Genomic DNA, 6,000 nt, shown 5'->3' with positions numbered 1-6,000 from the left:
CCAGGGCGACTTCTGTAGGCTGGTCCCTTCCGTAAGGCATGGCCCTGTGCCCCCGCCCCCCACCTCTGTAGGGTGCTAAGTACAGCTATCCATGGCCCTGGGTCACCTATGTGTGCAGTTGTCATCCATAGGCTTGTAGGCCAAGTCACAATAATTGAGTAGTGTACACCGAGTGCGTGGCGTAGTGCAGGGGGCTTCTGTGTCTGTCCTCTCCGCCAATGGTGTCGCCAATGCATGCACTCAAAATGTCATATTTTCTCCCCCCCCCCCCTTTTTTGTGGTCTTCCTGTTCATGTGGGCATTAGCATCATCAGGCGGAGGAGAAGTGGCATCGGAGCACGAGGGAGCTGCATCTCACATGGCCCCGGAGGGCCATGCAACCGACTCCGAGTACACCAGTGAGACAGAGGGCGAGGGGAGCTCCACAACGGGAAGGGAGCTCCCTTGTGGTGGCGGCAACATCCGTGCCCACCGCTACAACAGGTACAGCCGCCACCCCGCGCACCAGCTCCGCCCTCCAAGCAGCCCCTCGGCGTTCGCCCCGTGCCCGCTCGGCCAGGAAGGCGGGCATCTCCTTCGCCCCAGGCACCTCAGGCCCTGCCCCAGTTACCCCTGCTGCCCTCAGTGAGGAGATCATTGACCTCCTCCAGATGCTCATTGTTGGGCAGTCTACCCTTTTGAATGCCATCCAGGGTGTAGAAAGGGAGGTGCACCGGAGCAATGCATACCTGGAGGGCATTCATTCGGGTCAGGCTGCCCATCAGCGATCGTTCAACGCTCTGGCCTCAGCACTGACGGCAGCCATTGTCCCTGTCTCCTGCCTCCCCCCTCCAATTTCCTCATCCCAGTCCCACTCTCCTGTTCCTCTGCCTATCCCAGCCACACCTACAGACCAGCCTGCACACACATCAACACCCAAGGGCAGCTCATCCAGACATAAGCACCACAGATCACACAAGCATTCACACATGCAACATCCACATGCAGACATGCCAACAGCCACTGCCTCCTCTGTGTCCCCCTCCTCCTCGTCTCCCTCCTCCCTCCCTGTGACGTCTCCACTCACACCTGCATGCACACCACCATCAGCCAGTACGTCCATCACCAGCACACCCACCAGAACACTCCGCACACGTGCAGTCACCACCCCCACTGCCATTTACACGTCCCCTGTGTCCTCTCCCAGTGTGTCTGTCACCCCCTCTTCCAAACCACACAAACGCAGGCAGCCACCCACCCAACAGCCATCCACCTCACGACAGCCTCCGTCACACGCACCTGCACCCAAAGACAGCACACTTGACTCTCCTACAACCACATCCTCTTCCTCCACTCCCATACCCACTGCACCTACCCTTCCCACTGCTCCTAAAAAGTTTTTCCTCTCCAAAATTAACCTCTTTGCATCACCTGACCCACCCCCTCCATCTCGTAAGAGTCCAAACAGCACCTCAGCCACCACAAGCCCTGCACCTACAAGGACCATAGTCCAGGGCTATTGGAGTCCACCAGCTTCTAGGGCAGCAACATCGGCCAGCAGCAAGGGGACAGCCAGCCCACCCCCTGGGAAAAAAACTAAAAAAGGGAAGGGCCGGCGCGAGAGGCCAGAGACGGCAGCCCCCAAAGGCACTACCCTGGCACCGTCACCTGGCACATCCACAAAGGGAGGCAAGGGCCCCAGAGAATCGGCGAAGGAGGGCAAGGGCAGCAGGGCGGACATTTCCGGCAGCAGGCGAGTTGCCCAGGAGGGCCCCACCAGCCCCATTTCGGGTGTGAAGGAGGACACCCACGGGCCCAGGACTCCAGCACAGGAGAGTCCCGCAAGCGAAAGATCGGATGGCGACTGAGCGGAAAATATTGGCCCGATCTGGTTCCCTGGGAACACATGTCAAGCACCGCCGAACAGGGCCCCGCCGTGACAAGCACCGCTGAACAGGGCCCGCCGTGACAAGCACCGCTGAACAGGGCCCCGCCGTGACAAGCACCGCTGAACAGGGCCCCGCCGTGACAAGCACCGCTGAACAGGGCCCCGCCGTGACAAGCACCGCTGAACAGGGCCCTTCCTGTCAAGCACCGCTGAACAGGGCCCCGCCGTGACAAACACCGCTGAACAGGGCCCCGCCGTGACAAGCACCGCTGAACAGGGCCCCACCGTGACAAGCACCGCCGAACTGGGCCCTGCCGTGACAAGCACCGCTGAACAGGGCCCTTCCTGTCAAGCACCGCTCCGCTGGGCCCTTCCTGTCAAGCACCGCTCCGCTGGGCCCTTCATCTCAAGCACCGCTCCGCTGGGCCCTTCATCTCAAGCACCGCTCCGCTGGGCCCTTCATCTCAAGCACCGCTCCGCTGGGCCCTTCCTCTCAAGCACCGCTCCGCTGGGCCCTTCCTGTCAAGCACCGCTCCACTGGGCCCTTCCTGTCAAGCACTGCTCCGCTGGGCCCTTCATCTCAAGCACCGCTCCGCTGGGCCCTTCATCTCAAGCACCGCTCCGCTGGGCCCTTCCTGTCAAGCACCGCTCCGCTGGGCCCTTCCTGTCAAGCACCGCTCCGCTGGGCCCTTCCTGTCAAGCACCGCTCCGCTGGGCCCTTCCTCTCAAGCACCGCTCCGCTGGGCCCTTCATCTCAATCACCGCTCCGCTGGGCCCTTCATCTCAAGCACCGCTCTGCTGGGCCCTTCCTGTCAAGCACCGCTCCGCTGGGCCCTTCCTGTCAAGCACCGCTCCGCTAGGCCCTTCATCTCAAGCACCGCTACGCTGGGCCCTTCATCTCAAGCACCGCTCCGCTGGGCCCTTCATCTCAAGCACTGCTCCGCTGGGCCCTTCCTGTCAAGCACCACTCCGCTGGGCCCTTCCTGTCAAGCACCGCTCCGCTGGGCCCTTCATCTCAAGCACCGCTCCGCTGGGCCCTTCATCTCAAGCACCACTCCGCTGGGCCCTTCCTTCAAGCACCGCTCCGCTGGGCCCTTCCTCTCAAGCACTGCTCCGCTGGGCCCTTCATCTCAAGCACCGCTCCGCTGGGCCCTTCCTGTCAAGCACCGCTCCGCTGGGCCCTTCCTGTCAAGCACCGCTCCGCTGGGCCCTTCCTCTCAAGCACCGCTCCGCTGGGCCCTTCATCTCAATCACCGCTCCGCTGGGCCCTTCATCTCAAGCACCGCTCTGCTGGGCCCTTCCTGTCAAGCACCGCTCCGCTGGGCCCTTCCTGTCAAGCACCGCTCCGCTAGGCCCTTCATCTCAAGCACCGCTCCGCTGGGCCCTTCATCTCAAGCACCGCTCCGCTGGGCCCTTCATCTCAAGCACTGCTCCGCTGGGCCCTTCCTGTCAAGCACCGCTCCGCTGGGCCCTTCCTGTCAAGCACCGCTCCGCTGGGCCCTTCATCTCAAGCACCGCTCCGCTGGGCCCTTCATCTCAAGCACCACTCCGCTGGGCCCTTCCTGTCAAGCACCGCTCCGCTGGGCCCTTCCTCTCAAGCACTGCTCCGCTGGGCCCTTCATCTCAAGCACCGCTCCGCTGGGCCCTTCCTGTCAAGCACCGCTCCGCTGGGCCCTTCCTGTCAAGCACCGCTCTGCTGGGGCCTTCCTGTCAAGCACCGCTCCGCTGGGCCCTTCCTGTCAAGCACCGCTCCGCTGGGCCCTTCATCTCAAGCACCGCTCCACTGGGCCCTTCCTGTCAAGCACCGCTCCGCTGGGCCCTTCATCTCAAGCACCGCTCCGCTGGGCCCTTCCTGTCAAGCACCGCTCCGCTGGGCCCTTCCTGTCAAGCACCGCTCCGCTGGGTCCTTCCTCTCAAGCACCGCTCCGCTGGGCCCTTCATCTCAAGCACCGCTCTGCTGGGCCCTTCCTGTCAAGCACCGCTCCGCTGGGCCCTTCCTGTCAAGCACCGCTCCGCTAGGCCCTTCATCTCAAGCACCGCTCCGCTGGGCCCTTCCTCTCAAGCACCGCTCCGCTGGGCCCTTCATCTCAATCACCGCTCCGCTGGGCCCTTCATCTCAAGCACCGCTCCGCTGGGCCCTTCCTGTCAAGCACCGCTCCGCTGGGCCCTTCCTGTCTAGCACCGCTCCGCTGGGCCCTTCATCTCAAGCACCGCTCCGCTGGGCCCTTCATCTCAAGCACTGCTCCGCTGGGCCCTTCCTGTCAAGCACCGCTCCGCTGGGCCCTTCCTGTCAAGCACCGCTCCGCTGGGCCCTTCATCTCAAGCACCACTCCGCTGGGCCCTTACTGTCAAGCACCGCTCCGCTGGGCCCTTCCTCTCAAGCACTGCTCCGCTGGGCCCTTCATCTCAAGCACCGCTCCGCTGGGCCCTTCCTGTCAAGCACCGCTCCGCTGGGCCCTTCCTGTCAAGCACCGCTCTGCTGGGGCCTTCCTGTCAAGCACCGCTCCGCTGGGCCCTTCCTGTCAAGCACCGCTCCGCTGGGCCGTTCATCTCAAGCACCGCTCCGCTGGGCCCTTCCTGTCAAGCACCGCTCCACTGGGCCCTTCATCTCAAGCACCGCTGGCCCATTGGCAGGGCCGGATCTGTGTCGGCAAGGGCTTCACGAAGCACTCTGGGCACCATGCCTCCTCCAGAACCAGTGGAGTCTGTAATCCACTTGATGGACTGTGGCTTTGCACTCCCCAGGATGGATCAGTGGGCAAGCCACCCACTGTAGAGACTTGAGAGACTGTGGCTTTGCACTCCCCAGGATGGTACAGTGGGCAACCCACCCACTGTAGAGACTTGTGAGACTGTGGCTTTGCACTCCCCAGGATGGTACAGTGGCCATGGAGGCCCCTCGTGGATCTGGCGTTGTGGGCTCAACTGGCTGAGGTGCCCCCCTTCCCTTCCCCCTGAGGTGCCTGTAGTTTTACTATCTGATGCCCCTGCAGTGTTCTCTCCAATGGAATCGGGTCTCGTGGGTGGGCTTTGCCCATGTGTTTAGGCCCATTGGCCCACGAACAATGGATGATAGCCAATATGGCCCGGACTTTTGACCTATGTATATATTGTTCATGATGTAATATATTTTATTTATATATTTCATATTTCACTTAACTTCAATTATGCTATAATATACTTCATTTTTAATGATCATTTTATTTTGTCTTTGCATTCTTCCGGGGGGGTTGGGGGGTGTCACTCTGACTTGTTGCTCTGCATTGATGTGTGTGTTGTAGTGGGTGAGGGTGGGGGTGGGTGTGTGGCGTATGTGTGTCCCCGTAATCTTTTGCCTCCCCCCTCCCCTGTGTCTTAGGTGCAGTGCTCACCGTTGTCTTCTGCTCCGGCGTTCGTGCTCCTGGTAGAGGAGCAGGTAGACAATAGCTGGTAGGATGTGTAGTTCGGGTTCCATGCTGTCCAGATTCCTCGTGGAGTGTGTAGAGGTGAGCGTTTTCCCGTTCGAAGTCTGTTTTCGCCGTGTTTTTATCGGCGGGGCTCCCGCCCCGGAAAAGGTGGCGGATTGGTGAGTTGTGATAGGGTGGGCGGTACATTGTCTGCCGCCTGTCTGTTGGCGGTGACCGCCGCGCTGCTTGTCTGTACCGCCGTGGCGGTCGGAGTGTTAAAGTGGCAGGCTGTGTTGGCGGTTTCCGCCAGGGTCGGAATTCCATTTTTTTGGCCGCCTGCCTGTTTGCGGGTTGGCCGCCGCTTTTACACCGACCGCCAGGGTTGGAATGACCCCCTATATCTCATTTTGATATAGTATATGCAGAGCCAGCTTCCTACAGCAGTGGTTTAGAGTGCAGTGGCATAGAGTGGCATAGGGCAGAGTAGAGTGGCGTGCAGTGGAGTAGAGTGGCATACAATAGAGTGGCAGAGAGTGCAGTAGTGTAGAGTAGTGCAGGGGCATGAAGTGCAGAGTAAACTCAAGTGGCATAGAGTGCAGTGGCATAGAGTGGTGCAGAGTGGAGTAGTGTAGAGTGGTGCAGTGCAGAGTAGAGTATAGTTCTGTAGAGTGCAGTGGCGTAGAGTGGAGCGATGCAGAGTAGAGTGGCATAGAGTGCAGTGGCATAGAGAGCAGTGGTGTAGAGTGC

This window comes from Pleurodeles waltl, chromosome 5 (assembly GCF_031143425.1).
Source record: "Pleurodeles waltl isolate 20211129_DDA chromosome 5, aPleWal1.hap1.20221129, whole genome shotgun sequence".
In the NCBI taxonomy this organism is placed as follows: Eukaryota; Metazoa; Chordata; class Amphibia; order Caudata; family Salamandridae; genus Pleurodeles; species Pleurodeles waltl.
This window is presented reverse-complemented; position numbering follows the sequence as displayed.